Source organism: Geotrypetes seraphini, chromosome 14, assembly GCF_902459505.1.
Source record: "Geotrypetes seraphini chromosome 14, aGeoSer1.1, whole genome shotgun sequence".
In the NCBI taxonomy this organism is placed as follows: domain Eukaryota; kingdom Metazoa; phylum Chordata; class Amphibia; order Gymnophiona; family Dermophiidae; genus Geotrypetes; species Geotrypetes seraphini.
The window spans coordinates 73,166,076-73,183,934 of NC_047097.1; positions in this window are offsets into that span (position 1 = coordinate 73,166,076).

Below are 17,859 nucleotides of genomic sequence, written 5' to 3' on the forward strand. Positions count from 1 at the left end.
TCCTGAATATTCTTCCAGACCCCCCTCTGTATCCTCTGAATATCCATACAGAGACCCCCCTCCCCCCTATGTATTATCCGGATAGAGCCTGGTCTGAATATTCTTAAAGAATCCTGCTGTACTATCCTTATGGTGCCTTTCAATATTCTTACAGATGACCTCTGCACTAGCCGGTGGTGCCTTTGAATATCCTTACTGCCTTGGGACTATCCAAATAGTGCCGGGATGATCTGTAGGCTGGGCAAGTGCAGTCCCCAGAGTTCTCCAGCTGGTGGCACTGCCATTATCTTTATCTGGATTTCAATTAGAACATCACCGCTATCCACTCTACACAGATGCCCAGCACCAGCCTCTAGCCAGATACCGGTGCCAAATATCCAGCTTTGGTTTTTAGAGGTGGTGACTAGAATCTTAAAAGGAACATTGATCACCACAGCTGAGTACTGGTCCACTCATTCACAACAGCAATTCAGGGAGAAAGAGGTGCCTGTGTTCGATATGATATGGACACCCCAACTCTGTTCAAACTCAATTAAGTTACAGGGAAATACTTTTAAAACCAATAGGAGGAAATATTTTTTCACTCAGAGAATAGTTAAGCTCTGGAACACGTTGACAGAGGTTGTGGTAAGAGCGGATAGCGTAGCTGGTTTTAAGAAAGGTTTGGACAAGTTCCTGGAGGAAAAGTCCATAGTCTGTTATTGAGAAAGACTTGGGGAAGCCACTGCTTGCCCTGGATACGTTGCATGGAATGTTGCTACTCCTTGGGTTTGGGTCTTGGATTGGCCACCATGAGGATGGGCTACTGGGCTTGAAGGTCCATTGGTCTGACCCAGTAAGGCGATTCTTATGTTCTTATGTTCTATAGCATGATATTGAAGCCCAGGGGTTTCAGCTCAATTCTCAGGACACACCCACCCAGCCAAAAGGGTTTTCAGGATGCCCGTGATGAATATGCATGAGATAGTGCAAGCAAACTTATCTCATGCATGTTCACTGTGGATATCTTCAAAACCAGACTGGCTCAGTGTGTCCCCAGGAGTGGACCAGGAGTGGACCTGAGCAACCAGCACAGCCACATTACTACCCCCCTTAAGCCAGGTGGACAGAGATCCAGGACAAGAAAGCACTTATTAGCTGCTGTTGGAGTGCAAGCAATGACCTCCATACTGGTAAGAATTTCATCTGGAGAAGCTCACACTATTTCATGTGCTTTCCTTGCAAAATAGTCACATTGCAAAATATATCGATGAGTCATGCCGAATGACACAGCCCAGCCCGCATTGTTTGCCATTTAGCCTGGTGAGATCTGGCTTGTGTTTGCACTGTGCTACTGAATATTCTCTCTCACCACGTACAGGAAAACCATTTACATACCATGCCATTTTTTTTTCTTCTCTGTTAGTTTCCACTGTTGGAAGCAGGACACTGGGCTAGATGGACCAATGGTTTGATCCATATGTTTTTATGCTGTTAATAAACTGTGAGGTGTGTGGATAAAAGTGTGGGCATGCATGAGTATGTGGATGTCCAATAGGATATTTTTGTCAGATATACTAGTAATGGGAAGAGTGCCACAATCAGCCAGGGAGAAAGTGATGTGGTCTCTCTCCAACCCTTTATGTTTATTTATTTAAAAAATTGTGTTTTGCTTATATCTAAGCGGCTTACAAAAAATCATAAGGTAAAAACAGTACAAAACAAAACAATATACAGATAACATTTGCATCAATCTCTTAGGGCTCTTTTTACTAAGGTGCATAGAGCTTGCGTTGGTATTTTCCGTGTAGCGCATGCTAAAAACGCTAGCACGCCTTAGTAAAAGGAGCCCTTAATTCCTTCAGTCACTTAAAAAGCCACTTTACCTTAGAGAAGAAACCATGCCGGAGAGATTTAAAGCCTCCTTCTCTATATAGACGCTTTTGAAAAATAATCTTTGTCCTGCCATGAACAATTTGAGGCTGCTCTTAATCCCTTCCCCATTTATGTGCTTTTCTAAGAAAATTGTACTTCTTTCTTTTATCCTCCCCTAACAAGTTTGCCATGTGTACTGTCTGTCGTTTATATGTTTCAAGATGCCTATTTTTACATTGTAAATCATTTAGACATTTCTTATAAGCGTTTTTATCAAATTTTAATAAAACTTGAGATGTTTTTAATATTTATTTATTTAAAAAAATTATAAACTGCTTTAAATCAAAGCGGTGGGCAAAATGAATATTCATAATGAATAACAACCAACACACACATCATACCAATAATATCAACATGGCAGAATTATCTAGATATCATTCTTCCTAATTATTAAAAATTCATACATTGACACAAAGGAGTCATATGATGTCAACAGCTTACAGTCAATCCATATATCATATAGATCCTGGAGGTTCTCACAACGCTTTTGAATTGTGCCAATCAAACACACTACATCAATGCATCAACAAACACCAACACCTGAGCCATTTCCTGATTTATGACAGATGTTTTCTGGGAAACTCTGAAGGAGTATCTTCCAGACACTGATGCTCTGGAGCCCCTGACCTTTGAGTTTTGTTGAATTTGAGACAGATTCCTTCTTTAGGGTTTTTACTGTGGCCACATATAAAATGATATTAGTCTCTGGTTGATCTGCCAGGAAAGCCAACACCCCTCAACCCCTTTTGAGGTTCCGAAACAGCACAAGTGTCCTTGTCCACTACTGAATTTCCAGGCACAGGCCATTACCTCCCTGCAATGGCCAAAGAAAGCAAGTGCCTATTTTTACTGAAGCAGATTAGTTTGCTATTCCTCAATTTCAGTGTACAACATTATTTTGGAAGTTCTGGGGTCTGACAATTTTGGACTAATGAAACAAATACATATCCTACTTAAATATATTTGCCAGGCTCTGTCTTTATTCAGTACAGCTGAGGCAAATAACAACCCCCCTCCCTCCTTTCCATATGATTTCCTGCCTCTCCATAGCCATAGAGCTACTTTATAGCAAGAAGCAAAGACTCGTCTGACCCAGAAGCATTAATAAAACATTGTTTTCTACACACCTGCTTTCTGTAGTGCCATTCACAGGGCTTTTTAAAGGGACAGCTCAGAAGAACATATGTGAAGTGCCATGAGGGTGGTGGTAGGGTTACCATATGGCTCCAGAACAAAAGAGGACGGATTAAGACATTGCTTTCAGTTGAAGTAAAACCCGGATGTCTTATCCATCCTCCTTTTCTGGAGCCATATGATAACATTAGTGGTGGGCCCTAAGAGTATTCTGTAAGAGAGATGCCCAGAAAGACTTGGTAATAGAACAGGCCAGGATTTCCAACTGAAAGCAAAGCTTAGCAGCAAGAGAAGACAGATAATGGTTAGGAAAATGCAGCCCTGCTGTGAAAAACAAGAGCCCCCCCCCCCCCCACTTGTGAGCAGATTTCTGACCCAGTGTATGCTTTTCTGTTTATTCTGGAAGGTTTAGTGCAGCATCTCAGTTCCAAAGATCAAAGGCCTCTTGGTGAAACATCAGAGAAAGGGACCACACTGTGTAGTCCTAAGCCGACCTCTGCTCTCTTGTCCATCAAAGGAGCAACATTCACACAGTGGAACGTTGCACAATTTCTTTTTATCTGAGTAATGGAGGGAAGTCACCTCCTGAGTTCCTGGAACACACATCAGTTGATCCTGATTTACTAAACTGTGCTATGGTATGGGTGTCTGTACCTCGGCTTCTCTCTTATACAATGGGGCCTGTTCATGTGTGTTAAGAAAGTAATGGAGGTTAGTAAATCTAGCCCTAAATGAGCTGAAATCATTATTTTGAAATTTCATCTAATTTTGTCCTTTTAGCCGTCTCCTAGTATGTGATATAAGTCGACTTTCTCTGTAAAATTGCATCTCTTCTTTTTGGTTCTTTTACCTGCCTCCTTCCTCGGCAGGTTCCACATTCTTGGGAAGTCATTTATAGTAATATAGTAAATGACAGCAGATAAAAAGATCCGAAGTGTCCCAGTCGTGGGTTGTTTTTCTTGGACCTGGTTCTGTCCTTAGATTCCATTTCCAACTACTGGAATTGCTGTCAAAGTTCACTCCAGACTATCCAAACCATCTTGTCGTTTGCAGGATGATGATGATGGTCTCCATATTATTCAGCATAGGATTTTATCCGAGGATCTTCTTTTACCTGGTATGGTTTCTTTCATCTATACAGTTCTCTTCATTAACACACTGCACTCCCTCAATATTCAACACCGGTGGTATTTTTTAACAAACTCTATTTCATATGTTTTCTTTTGGCAGGGTGCTGAGGCTGTAGCTCTAATCACTGTGCCACACAAAAACTGGCAGTGACATGAAGACACGAGAAAAAAGCCTGAAAGGCCTCTACAATGAGAACAGCAATCCAAATCAAAGAGATGTGAGGAAAGGATGTCAATCACTCAGCCGTGGAAGGTTCAGGAATCACTTTATTGATAATAGCACTATGACAGTGTTTCGGCAACAATGGCTTTATCAAGAGTCTATTTAAATCATTAAAAAACCATAAACGCTCAAACAATATAACAATGTATTATACAATAATATTAAATAATATAAAGATCATTAAGAAAATTAAAATCAAATCATACATTAAATATACATTAAAATGCATAGGACCAATACATAAAACATAAGCATTCATCCCCTCCAGGGATTCAAGACAAGTTCCTGCTGAACAAGAACGTGCGCTGGTAGGGTTAGTCTCAGTTAGGGTGCTGGTCTTTGACCAGAGGGCCGCCGCATGAGCGGACTGCTGAGCACGATGGACCATTGGTCTGACCCAGCAGCAGCAGTTCTTATGTTCTTAAATGTAGGGTCATCAACCAATGGCTTTCTCCTGAGAATAGCTGAGGCTCTATTTCAGGACTAGTGAGTGGGATAAAAGACAGCATGCATAAGTGAAGTAGTGCAACTGTGCATTGAAGTAGGTCACTCTCCCTGAAACCAGAGCTCAGGGCTGTATAACACTCAGGAAGAGTCAGGACATTGTGTAACGGAATTTCAGTAAATGTTCTTGGCACACAAACTTGTTCCATGCAGTGTATAGGCAGTTCCTGTTAGTGATCAAAACGCATTTTACTGACAGTACAATAGAGAACAGCTGTGAAAACCTATCAATGGGTCGGAAGAGCATTTTGGAAGGAGGGTACAGTCAGACATCCCCAGCATTTAGAATATTTTGAGAGGGAGGCTTGAAGGAGAGAAGCAAATGACTGAAATCAAGTGGAAAAACGGACCTTTTTTGATTTCTGGAGCACAGACAGCAGGGTCTTCTGCTCTTGCTCCCCCTTTCAGGCAGCCTGTAGGGAAGAGGAGGGAGGGGTGAGTTGCTCCTGCTCACCTGTTCCATCTCTGGGCTCCACAATTCTACTCTCTTTTTAAGACCTGAGGACACTATAGCATGGTCCCATGGTAGGGTTACCATATGGCTCTAGAAAAAGGAGGACAGATTGAGACATCCGGGTTTTACTCCCATTGCTTTCAATGGAAGTAAAACCCACATGTTTTAATCCGTCCTCCTTTCTTCTATTGCTTTCAGTGGAAGTAAAACCCAGATATCTCAATCCATCCTCCTTATGTCCATTGCTTTCAGTAGAAGTAAAACCCGGATGTCTCAATCCATCCTCTTTTTTTCTGGAGCCATATGGTAACCCTAGGAAATTGAACAAAGGAGAAAAGTGAGAGGCAAGGATAAGGTGGGGAGTGGGTAAAGAGGGAGAGACTTGTAGGGATGAACAAGGGAGATGGGGAGGAAGTGACTAGTGGGCTTTGTGGGCATAAGTTGGAGAAGGAGAAACTGATTGGTGGGACTTTTAATGCTTGCCTAATTCCTCCTTCCTCTGTGTCTGCTCCTCCTGCTCCCCTCTCTAGATTTAAATTTGGCCTGGTCAATGCTTCCAGGGCCAGTTACGTTTATTTCCAGTTTAGGACCAGGCAATTTGTGTTGAGCTGGTACATTAATTATTTTTGAAAAGTTGACTGTTATTCACACACAGCACTCTGCTGGCTGTAGTTTGTGTTTTAAAGGCAAGAAATGGAGACTACAAATCTCACAGTGCATAGAGGGATATAATCCAGCCAAAACCAAGAGGCACCCCAGCTCTAAACTAATTGAAAAACTGAATTCTTAAGGAACTCAATTGTTTTCATCAACATGATAAACAATCCATACTCTGATGCTGAGGAGATGAGGACAGAGGTGACCACTATAGAATGACACGGGGATAAAATTTGTCTCTATCCCTGTGGTTAACCATGGGAAACCATCCCTGTCAGAGTATGAATGGGCACAATCACTGACCCTCAAAACTTGCATTGAAGAAGGCCAGTATAGAAGGACTGAGGTTGAGATGGACACTAAAGAATGACAAGGGATGGTTTCCAGCCACTGACCCTCAAGCCTTGCATTGAAGCATGCCGGTGTAGAAGGACTGAGGTTGAGATGGACGCTAAAGAATGACACGGGATGGTTTCCAGCCACTGACCCTCAAGCCTTGCATTGAAGAATGCTGGTGTAGAAGGACTGAGATTGAGATGGACGCTAAAGAATGACATGGGATGGTTTCCAGCCACTGACCCTCAAGCCTTGCATTGGAGAATGCCAGTGTAGAAGGACTGAGGTTGAGATAGACACTAAAGAATGACATGGGATGGTTTCCATGGTTATCTGCAGGGGCATTCTCTAGTGACCACCTCAGAGCTGCATTAGTCTCTTGCTTCTTACCTCTGAAGTTCACATTTACCTTGGTTTGTACTGATTTTTTAATACAATTTACAGCAGGGGCATTGCCATGGGTGGGCCTAGTCGAGACTTGCCCGCCTAATATGGACTCAGGTCAGTCTACCCAGCAGCTACAGGCTGCCAGCAGCAGGTCCTACACACAAAACACAAATGTGTCAGAGGGAAGGCTTCCAGGTCAGCTGCTAGCAGCGTGTAGGAACCACTTCCAGCGACCTGAAGAAAAGGAATGCGAGCTGGGGGTTGGGAAGGGAGAGAGAGAGAGAGAGAATCTGCTGCATGGGTTGGGGGCTGGGAAGGGAGGGAGAGAAGGAATCTGCTGCATGGGCTGAAGGTGGGAAAGGAGGGAGAGTTTGTTGCATGAGCTGGAGGGGACAGGAAGGGAGGGAGAGAGAGTCTGCTGCATGGGATGGAGGGAAGGGAGGGAAAGAGAGCAATGTCCACAAGTTTTGGGCTCAGGCCAACCCAAAATTGTCTGTCTGGCTATACCACTGATTTACAGAGATGACAAAGTTGCCCTGTTTCAAGCTGGAGATTTTGGGACTGTCCTGGATTTATGATTACCCCCATCCTGGTGCATTATAGGACTTGAAGCACTCATTCTGCAGCTGTCCTGCCTACGCGGGAATAGGAAGTCGTTGCAGAATGAAGGCTTCTGGGGCAGGGCAACTGCAGCAGGCTCACCTCGCTGACACTGCTGGTCTGCCCGAAGATTGAAAATTTCAGCAGAGTAGGTAGATGGGAGACAGGGGAGAGCCAGATCCTGCTGGGGAAAGAGGGGTTCAAGGGGGAAAGAGAGATAGAGAGAGAAGCACCCACGGGAGGATTCTTGGAGGGAGAGAGAAAGAGAAGCACCCACAGTGTGTGTGTGTGGAGAGGGGGGTTGGAGAGGGAGACACTATAAGGGTCCAGAGGGAGGTAAGTGGTACTAAGGAAATGGATGGGGGTGGCATGGGGCAGGATTAGGCTAGGGGCAAAACTGATGGGAGATGGGGCAAAAGCAGGGCCATGTGTCCTCTTTTTTGACTTCCCAAATATGATTACCCTAAGTTGGTGGTATACAGTAGATGGGCACTGGGCAGCCTGAATGGGCCGCATGGCCTTTATTTGCCATCACTTTCTGTGTTTTTAGGTTTATGCAGAGTTTTTCCTTTTCTTTTGATTTTCTGTGTCAAGTTTTCTGTTCTGTAGGATGCAATACATTTCTGTTTCTCTTTCTCCAGTCTTGCCAGACCAAAGGTCAAATTATGTTCTTCTATATGTAAAACCCACTAAAATTATTTATATAAATAATTGACATTCTGCTGTGTTTACTAGCCTTGGTTACACTCATAATAAACAGCAACAGTTTCAAAGAGGAATTTATTTACTGTGGTTCATACGTTGACAGGATGTGAGCAAACATCTGCTACAGATCTTGAGAGATCCTGTATAAAACCAGCACACGTGCACACACACACACATGCTCGCATCCTGTCCGTGTTCTAGACAGCAGCTAGTGAAACTCATACTTGCATCGGTTTTCATCACAAGGCTTGACTATTGCAGTATTGTTTGCTTTGGCATCTTGAAGAAACCACAAGCTCTTCAATACTGTGCTAACTCTAGTTGGTTTGCTCCCATAACACCTTTCTTGAATTCAGGGTCAAGTTCAAAATTAAAGGCCTATTGTTTGGCTTTCCTCCCTAGCTATGGGGTCCTTTTACTAAGGTGAACTAGCCAATTGAGCGTTAAATGCTAAGGCACCCATAGAATAGAATAGAATTTTGTCCGTTCATCATCTCTCCTATTCTGTCCACTGATATTCATTAATTCTACATTGTAACTATGTCGCTGATTGTCCAACTCTTCTTATTGTAAACCGCCTAGAACTTCCATGGCTTTGGCAGTATATAAGAAATAAAATTATTATTAAATCAGTTAGTGCGCCTTAGTAAAAGGACCCCTATATCATACACACCACATTGTACGTTGCGATCCCTTAATGGTCATAGATTGTTCTTGTCTAGTCCACTTGCTGCCCATTTGAATCAACATATCACTGCACATTCCTTTTTACAGCTCCTGCCCTTTAGAATTCATTACTTAAAGCGAAGCCTCTTGAGGACACAGAAGTTTATCCATTGACCCTTTCACCTTCGGTGTTGATGCGGTCTGCTTCTTCACTGTGCCTTTTCATTTCCCTATGTTTGCTAAGATAAAAATTTCTCAGCGGGAGCACACAATAACTCAAATATTACAAAAAAATGTCCAGCACTACAATAATTAAATCAGAGCAGGACAGTCAACCAAAACCGACCTCAGAAGTTACTTTTTTCACATGAGCTAACAAATATTCTTGGTGCACCTCTTATCTTCATCAGTCTATTATTATATTCAATAATTTAAAGTATATCATTCACTTATCTTTTAGGACTTTTCAAATGTTCAAAACACGTATAACCAGGTCAATGCTATGCCTTCCTTGCTTAATGTAACTTATGACTTCAACCAGGAAGTCAGCTGAACCTAAAAGAACCAATCAAATGTCCCATCTCAATTTAAAGAGTAATTTCCCTAAGATAGGGCAGATTAGAGCAACCAGTGAGACTATGTCCATTGTCAGGCTCCTACTTATCATCCAGGAAGTCTCTTATGTAGTCTGCTGTCTCCTTCTTAAACACCCTTTCAGTGCAATCTTCTCTCCCAACCTCAGAAAGATCTTCTCCCCCCTTCCGATATAGGGTTTCTTATCTGCATCCACATTTCTTCAGTTCGCTTCAAACTGAAGTGTGTGTATTGGCAGGTCCTCCAAAATGTCAAACTCTTCATGGCTCAGATTTCACAATAAAGCTGGCAGTGGAGGCAGATGTGGGTGGGAGTGCTGCTTTTCGGCTAGTGATGAAGAATTACATAGTTTGTCCCTATGTGAAGGCATCCAGTGTGATACTGGTGCTGTCACTGCTCAGGGGCTGTAAAGTTCCTTTGCACCTTGCATTTTCTGGTTGGTACATCATTCTGAAATACAGTGAATAGGTGTTAGAAGGGACCAAGCCCTTCCCTTGCAGACATGCCAAAACAAGTCTGGGACTACATCCAGTATCTGAGAAGTGGGCACAGTAGTAAGAGCCAAAAAAGTGCTTTTTATAGATCACTTGTAAGCTGAATGGATGGGACGATTTGCTGCACCCACATTCCTCTTTCACACCTATTAAAGAAATCTATACACTGAGAATGGATTTTTATATTTGAAAATATGTAAAGGCCATCACTTTCCATCTCTGCACTCAGTTTATTTGTGTACAAACCCAATAACAGAAAAATGTGAAGGACCAGGCAAACTTTCAACCCTGTGCCCCTCCCCCAAATTACCTATAGTTTCTTTTAGAGATTTTAATAATTAAAAACTCACATCACCCATCTCTGAAAGATCCTGTGAAAATGCCTAGATGGACATCACATGTTTTCTTTGCCTTCATTACATGGGGTACAATCTTCTCCTTCCAACATTCAAGGCTTTCCATTCTGGTTTCCCATGCTATCTGTCCCTATACCACAGTCTCCAGGATGAACTCTTAGATCTCTTAATGACCATCAGCTGGTCTTAACTGGTCCTGGTGCTGCCCGACTAAAACACACATGCCATAGTGCTATTCCTTTCAGCCCCTGCAACCTGGAATTCTTTGCCTTTGCTTATTAGGGGAGTTAAAATGGTTCAAGACAAAGTTACAGACCTAGCTTTTTCAAAGGGCATTTAGGCCCGGATTCTCTAATTGGCACCATCGTCAGTGGCCACCTTAAAAGCACCTGCCTATCGCGTGTCAATCACATGACGGCACCGTTTAGAGAATTGCAACTCCAGCAAAAGTAGGCACCAGAAATGTAGGCCAGGGTTTTCCAGGCTTACATTTCCGACGCCTACCTATAACGTGAATTAAGGCACCTAACGCCACTTCCAGCGTTAGCATAACATAATATAACATAAAATCACATTTGTATACTGCAAAACCTTGCAGTTCTATGCGGGTTAACAAACTAAGAAGACTGAACAATCTCAGTGATAAACAAGTCAATTTTCCAGGAATTTTGCAATTTTCTAAAATAAGATGAAGAAAAAGATAATAGTCTGCGAATCTCTGTATCCCAACTAGCTGCTTGGTAAGACAGTAATCTGAACAACTATAATCAGAAGGGAAAACAAACAACCGGGTGTGTAACCATGCAAGGCCTTAGAACACATGGCTCCAAACTTGAAAAAGATTCTAGCCTCTACTGGCAACCAATGAAGTTCTTTATAATAAGGCGTAACATGATCTGTTTTCTTCAAATTAAAAATTAAATGCATGGCAGTATTTTGTACAATACGTAATCTTTGAACATTTTTACGATAACCTGACAGATATATTATATCACAATAGTCCAAAATACTCAACACTAAAGATTGTGCCAATAATCTGAATGAAGTAGTTTTGAAGAATGATCTAATTGTTCATAGTTTCCGTAATGTAAAGAAGCTTTTTTGAACTATTTGCAAAGGAAATTGATCAGGTTCAGACTAAAGTTATAGTTTGTATGGATAAGATCAGGGAGTGGATTGATAACAACATGTTGATGTTACATTGACAAAAAACAAGTTAATGTTTGTGGGTAATGATAAGCAGTTATTGCAAGCGAAAGAGATCAAATTGCAGGACATAAAATTATCAACCTCTTCATATATGAGACTATTAGATGTGTACATAGATAGTCACTTATCAATGGAATATCATATTCTGAATGTTGTTAAGAGTGCGTTCCTACAAATGAGAATACTTTCTAGAGTAAAGCTGATGTTATCGATGTTAGATTTTCAAGGTAGAGAGAACGAGAGGGCACTCTCTAAAGTTGAAAGGGGATCGATTCCGTACAAACGTAAGGAACTTCTTCTTCACCCAGAGAGTGGTAGAAAACTGGAACGCTCTTCCGGAGGCTGTTATAGGGGAGAACACCCTCCAGGAATTAAAGACAAAGTTGGACAAGTTCCTGCTGAACCGGAACGTACGCTGATAGGGCTAGTCTCAGTTAGGGTGCTGGTCTTTGACCAGAGGGCTCCCGCGTGAGCGGACTGCTGGCGGCAATTCTTATGTTCTTATGTAAATAATCTAAAGTCTAGTTATTACCAAATTGGATTTTTGTAATGCTCTGCTTTTGGGTATTACAAAATCAAGGATGCAAGATTTACAGGTTGTGCAAAATACAGCAGCAAGGATGATGACAAGGGCGTCTCATTATGAGCAAATATCTCCAGGAGTGAGATAACTCCATGGGCTGCCCATCAATAACTAAACAAACATCATGATCACTCATGGATAGATTTTGATTAAAGTATACTCCTAAAATCCTGATTGTTGGAGATAATAGGTTAGGACACTCCATTCAGAGTCAAATTTTCTTCTGTATGTTTGGTAGGATATGCAAAGAAAATTTTAGTTTTATTTGGGTTAAGCTTTAGTTTAAAATCCCTCATCCAATGATCTACCATCTGAAAAACCTTCAGAATTAACTGAGAAAAAAATAGGAATTACTAAAATTATATCATCTGCACAACTAAAAATTTTGATATCCAAATTTGATTATCTTGAACCCAAGGAGGTGAGATAAATATTGAAAAGTCCTGGGAATAGAGAGGATCTTTGAGAAACTCCACTAGGATTACTCTAAGTATCTGACAAAGATCCCATTAAAACTGTCTTGATAAGTACATTATTAAAAACAAATCTTGGAACCATTGCAATACTATGCCAGAGATGCCAATGGTATGCAAAGAATAAGTAGAACATTATGATCAACCAAATCAAAAGCATTACTTAAATCAAATTGCATAGTCAATACTCCCATTCCCTTACTAAACAAAGCATACATATAGTTCAGAAGTGAGGCAATCAATGTCACTGTGCTATGAAGAGGATGAAATCCCGATTGCGACATATGTCGAATTGGAAATTGTTCCAGATAATCCAAGAGTTGTAAATAAACAAGTCCTCAGCTCAATGTGCGGCGGCTGCGAAGAAAGCAAATAGAATGTTAGGAATGGAAAACAAAGAGGAAAATGTTAGAATGCCCTTGCATCCCTCTATGGTACGGCCGCACCTTGAATACCGTGCGCAGGTCTGGTCGCTATATCTCAAAAAAGATATAGCGGAATTAGAAAAGGTACAGAGAAGGGCGACAAAAATGATAAAAGGGATGGGGCGACTTCATATGAGCTTGGAGAAGAGGCAGCTCAGGGGTGATATGATAGAGGTCTGTAAAATACTGAGTGGGGTGGAAAGGGTAGATGGGAATCGCTTCATCACTCTTTCCAAAAATACTAGGACAGGGATCGTCTATAAATGTCAAAATGTACAGTGCTGTGTATGCCTTGCAGAGCTATATAAGTGATAAGTAGTAGTGGTAGGTTTAAAACAAATCAGAGAAAATATTTCTTCACACAACGTGTAATTAAACTCTGGAATTTGTTGCCAGACAATGTGGTGAAATCAGTCCATTGTGATGACTTGGGGAAATCTATTGTTTGTTCCTAGAAAAAGCAGAATAGAATCTGTTTTGCTACTTGGGATCTAGCAAAGTGCTTGGGACCTGGGTTGGCCATTCTTGATGGACCTTCGGTCTGTCCCAGTGTGACAATTCTGATGTTCTTAACGTATGGCTCCAGAAAAAGGAGGATTTGATGAAGACATCCGGCTTTCAATGGAAGTATCTCAATCTGGAGCCAAATGGTAACCCTGCCTCAGGGGAGAGATTTAGGCCTGTTCTGTTTGCCTCTGTGGTTTATTTACAACATTTGCTATTTGGCCTTTCTAGGAAAGGTCAACAGAAAAGGAAAAGAACTCTGTACCAAAGAAAACAGGAAAGCCTTCATCATACACTCAAGTCTTAATAAAGTCTTATATACGAGGGTTCTTCAAAAAGTTTCCGCACTATCATATTTTCATGGAAAATGGTTGGGGCGGGAGAAGTAGTAAGAGGGTGGGCCATAGAATGCTTTTGAGATATTTCATAAATAATGTTTAAAAAGTGCGGATTCTTTTTGAAGACTCAACATGCAAACTGGCCAAGAGTTATAGGTCAACTCATAAAAATATGTTTTCAGGGACTGGGAAAGCAACCAAGCCTACTATGAACTGTGGAAGATTATTCCATAAGATTGTGCAAAGGAATTACAGGTTGGAGGGAGGGGGATATACCATACCATAACTCTGCAAAGGTCAACTGAGAATCATTGCAGCTTACATAAGATTAATAAGGGGTGTCTCGTACTATGGCGTGCTAGCCGATTTAGCACACGTTAAATCCTAACGCGTCATTATATTGTATGGATGCATTAGCATTTAGCACGTCTTAGTAAAAGACCCCCAAGGTTAGCAACGTAGACATTATGAATCATAGCAAGACTATAATGAAAACAGATGAGTTTTTAGCACCTTCCTAAATTGAAGATAGGAGGAGATCTGAAGTAAGCAAGTCGAGAGACAGTTCAAAATTTTGGGGCTTTGAGACTCAAAGGTGGATTCGAAGAGTGATTTCCTCCAAACTTGACATGGAGTCATTCTTGAGTAATAGGAGTGTGAAAATTAGATGGCTGAAGTTAGTCCAGTCGAGCTATCTCCATATATAGCCCTGTGAACCATATATGCAATTTTAAATTGAATTCTATACTTGACTGGCAGCCAGTGTAGTTCTATCAGCAGCGGACTGGCCCTTTCAATCCGAGCCTTACAGAAAATCAGTCTAGCCGCTGTGTTCTGGAGTAGCTGCAACCTCTGAAGTCCTTTAGAAAGAGTTGCAATAGTCTTGAGTCACTGTCCAAAGAACAAAGTGACCTGGTCAGGGCATAAAAGCAGAAATTAAATTGTAGAGGTAAGAAGGAATCCTAGAATGAAGAACCTTATGTGCAAGGCATCATCATTTAAAATTGACTCTGTGATGAATAGGAAGCCATTGAAGGCCTCAGAAAAGGAGTACGGCGTTTAAAAAAATTGCAATTCAAAAGAGACGTTTGCAGCTGCTTTGATTCCGTCAATGTAAACTCTATCTCCCTCCTTTACAAAGCTGCGCTAGTGAATTCTTATGAGCATCTGAGTTGTTACCGTGGCGGCCAGCGCTAAAAACTCTAGCGTGGCTTTGTAAAGGAGGGACTATATCTTTTATCCATTAAAGGAACAAGGAAAAAGACATAAACCACCATGTATTCCCTTCTGCAGATTTTCTAGGATGTGTTCACCTACTTGTGTGCTGTGGGTAGGAGACTCCAGAGGTCACCCAATGCTCTTTCCATGGCAGTAGAAGGACACCTAGTGGACAAATTAGCTAATTGCAGCACAGGCTCAATTTGTGGGACTTTAGCAACTCTTAAAACTATAGAAAAACTGATGATGAGGAAAGCTGAGGACCAAAAAGGGTCATCTAGTTTCTGCTCAGATTCATTCCTAGCATAATCTTCGAACCTGAGGATCCTCTGTACTTATTCCGCTGTTTTGTGAACTGATTTCCTTGTTCTCCCGTCGCCTCCTCCTTCTTTTAGAGGTATTCAGTGTCTCTGTCAACCCCCTTCAATCCTCATCAGCTCAGGCTAGAATTTTCTTACCACAAAAAAGACTTGCTTCTTATGAACGGTTTATTGCTGTGAAGTGTTTTCATGTCTCTTTCATACATAAGAACATAAGAACTGCCATCTCCGGATCAGACCCATGGTCCATTGAGTCCGGCGATACCTCTTCCCTCATCTCATAGGGCTTTTGGTAGACACTGCATCAGTTATTTATGTATTAAATTTTCTACATGAATTAATTCAGGTTTTCAAGCATTTTTCCCTCTCTGTTCCAGTGGGCTCACAATTTATCTAATAGACCTAGAGGGAAATTCTATAACCTGCGCCTAAATTTCCTGCCAATGGTCAGAAATGGCAAGGTTGAAGCGCCTACTGACGCCTAAATAAAAGGTGGCTAAGATGGTCGCTTTAGGCCATGGAACGCCAAAGTATACATGGCCAACGCCTGAAGTGGTGTTACATGATCAAAAGTGGCTACCCAGCCGCAAATCACGCCAAGATATGTGGCTGAAATGTAGGCGGGGTAACCCTGGCCTACATTTCAGCCACCTATCTTTGCCTAGACTGCAGCAGCTGATTGCGGCAGGGGAATTCTCCCCTCTCCCATCAGCAGAGCGGCAGGAAGTCCCCAAAGCCACAATTCTTGGCCACCAGTTACAGAATCGCGGCTTTAGGGAGTCCCTGCCACTCAGCTGATATTGGAGGGGGAAATTCCCTTGCTGTGATCAGCTGAGAGCGGCAGCAAACCTCCGTACCTGACCTCAAATCAGCTGGCAGGAGAGATGCCCACTCCCTCCTGCTGGCATCCCCAGCAGGAAGGAATGGTAATAGTAAGAATATGCTGTATTCTTACTATTACCATTTTGTATTTCACCGATTATTCAGTTTTTCTCTTTTGTGTAAACTGCCTAGAATTCTTTTGATTGAGGCGGTATAGAAAAATAAAGTTATGTTATGGATGCCCAATCCCTCCTATCGGCATCACCCACAAACACCCCCACCCCCTGAAACCCAACCAGACCCTTCCCTGTACCTTTTAGTCGAAGGCTGGCAAGATGGATTCCTCTTTCAAATGGCAGCCCTTCGCCTTCCCGGTGCGTATTGGGATGCACCGGGGAGGGTCCTAAGGCCCTAATTGGGCCAGGTGCCTAAGGCCCCTCCCATAGGAGGGGCTTTAGGCACCTGGGCCAACCGGGCCTTCAGCTGTGTTGATAATGCAATAGTTAGCCTAGTGCCTCTCCTGGACATAGGTACAGCTGTGCATAGGTAAACATGCTAGGGGACATTTTGGGATGGCAGTGAGAAAAGGTGCAAATACTGAACTAAATCCCTGCTAACAGTTAACATGAATTACTTGGATTTAATTTTTTTGGGGGGGGCTTTCCTATTTTAAATGGCGTTCTTTTTGTTTCTTGTTTTTATATATTTTGTATACTGTGCTGTTGATAAATCGAAGTGCGGTTAAAACTTTTAATAAACATAAACATGGAGGTAACTACCGCCCATTAACTGGCATTAAGTGGCACCTGAATGGGTAGAGCCAACTGCATCCTTTTCTCTGTAACGCACCTACCCCCACCCATTTTAATAAAACGCTGAATGCTCTGCGCTGCTCCTGACCTTCATAGGAACTCTAGGAGTGCCGGGAGCAGCATAGAGCATTCAGCGTTTTATTAAAATGGGTGGGGGGTGGGGTTGAAGCAACAATTGCTACCTCTCACCACAACCTACTATGAAAAGCTACTGCCATCCTCAGGGATCTTTGACTATTTTATAATAAAGTATTGATATTAAAAAACTGAAAATGCCAGAAAAACAGGAATGGGGAAGAACATAGACAGAGATGACTTAAAATATGAGAAAAAGAAAATCATTTCAAAATATGAAGAAAGCACATTGTTACAACCAAACAGGACATAGTGCTACTTAATCCTCACTTCTTCACTCTTTGGGTTTGGATTTAGCCCTAATTCTAAAGCAGCAAAGAGAGTTTACTTCTCACCTGCTGTTGTTTAGTAAAAAGCTTTTCAATGACTTTTGGCCTGGAGAAATGTGAGGGAAATTGAGCAAAATGGGAACTAGTTCTCTGAGGAACTTGAACAGGGAAGGGTACCACATAGGAACAGAGGAAGGAGCAACAGTCCAATATAAAGGAGGGACAGAAAAGACCAGCACAGATTAACCATAAGATACCAGTAAACTCCTTCACTTCTAATAATTTGTAACCTCTTAGCAGTATAGAAAGAAAGCCATTAACCAGCTTTGGCCTCTTGAAAAAGTGGATGTGCAGACTAGAAAACTCCTTTATGCTCATGAAGTAGTTTATAAGAAGCAGTGTAGGCTGAGACTAGAACCACAGAAGAGATTATGGTCTCCAAGCCCATCATTAGGGTTACCAAATGGCTCAAAAAACAGGATTCAGATATCCAGGTTTTACTTCTGTTGAAGACAATCGAAATCAAGAGGACAGATTGCGTGGTGGGGCATAATCTGATTTACTCTGGATCACTCACTCTGTCTTCTCTAAGACAAG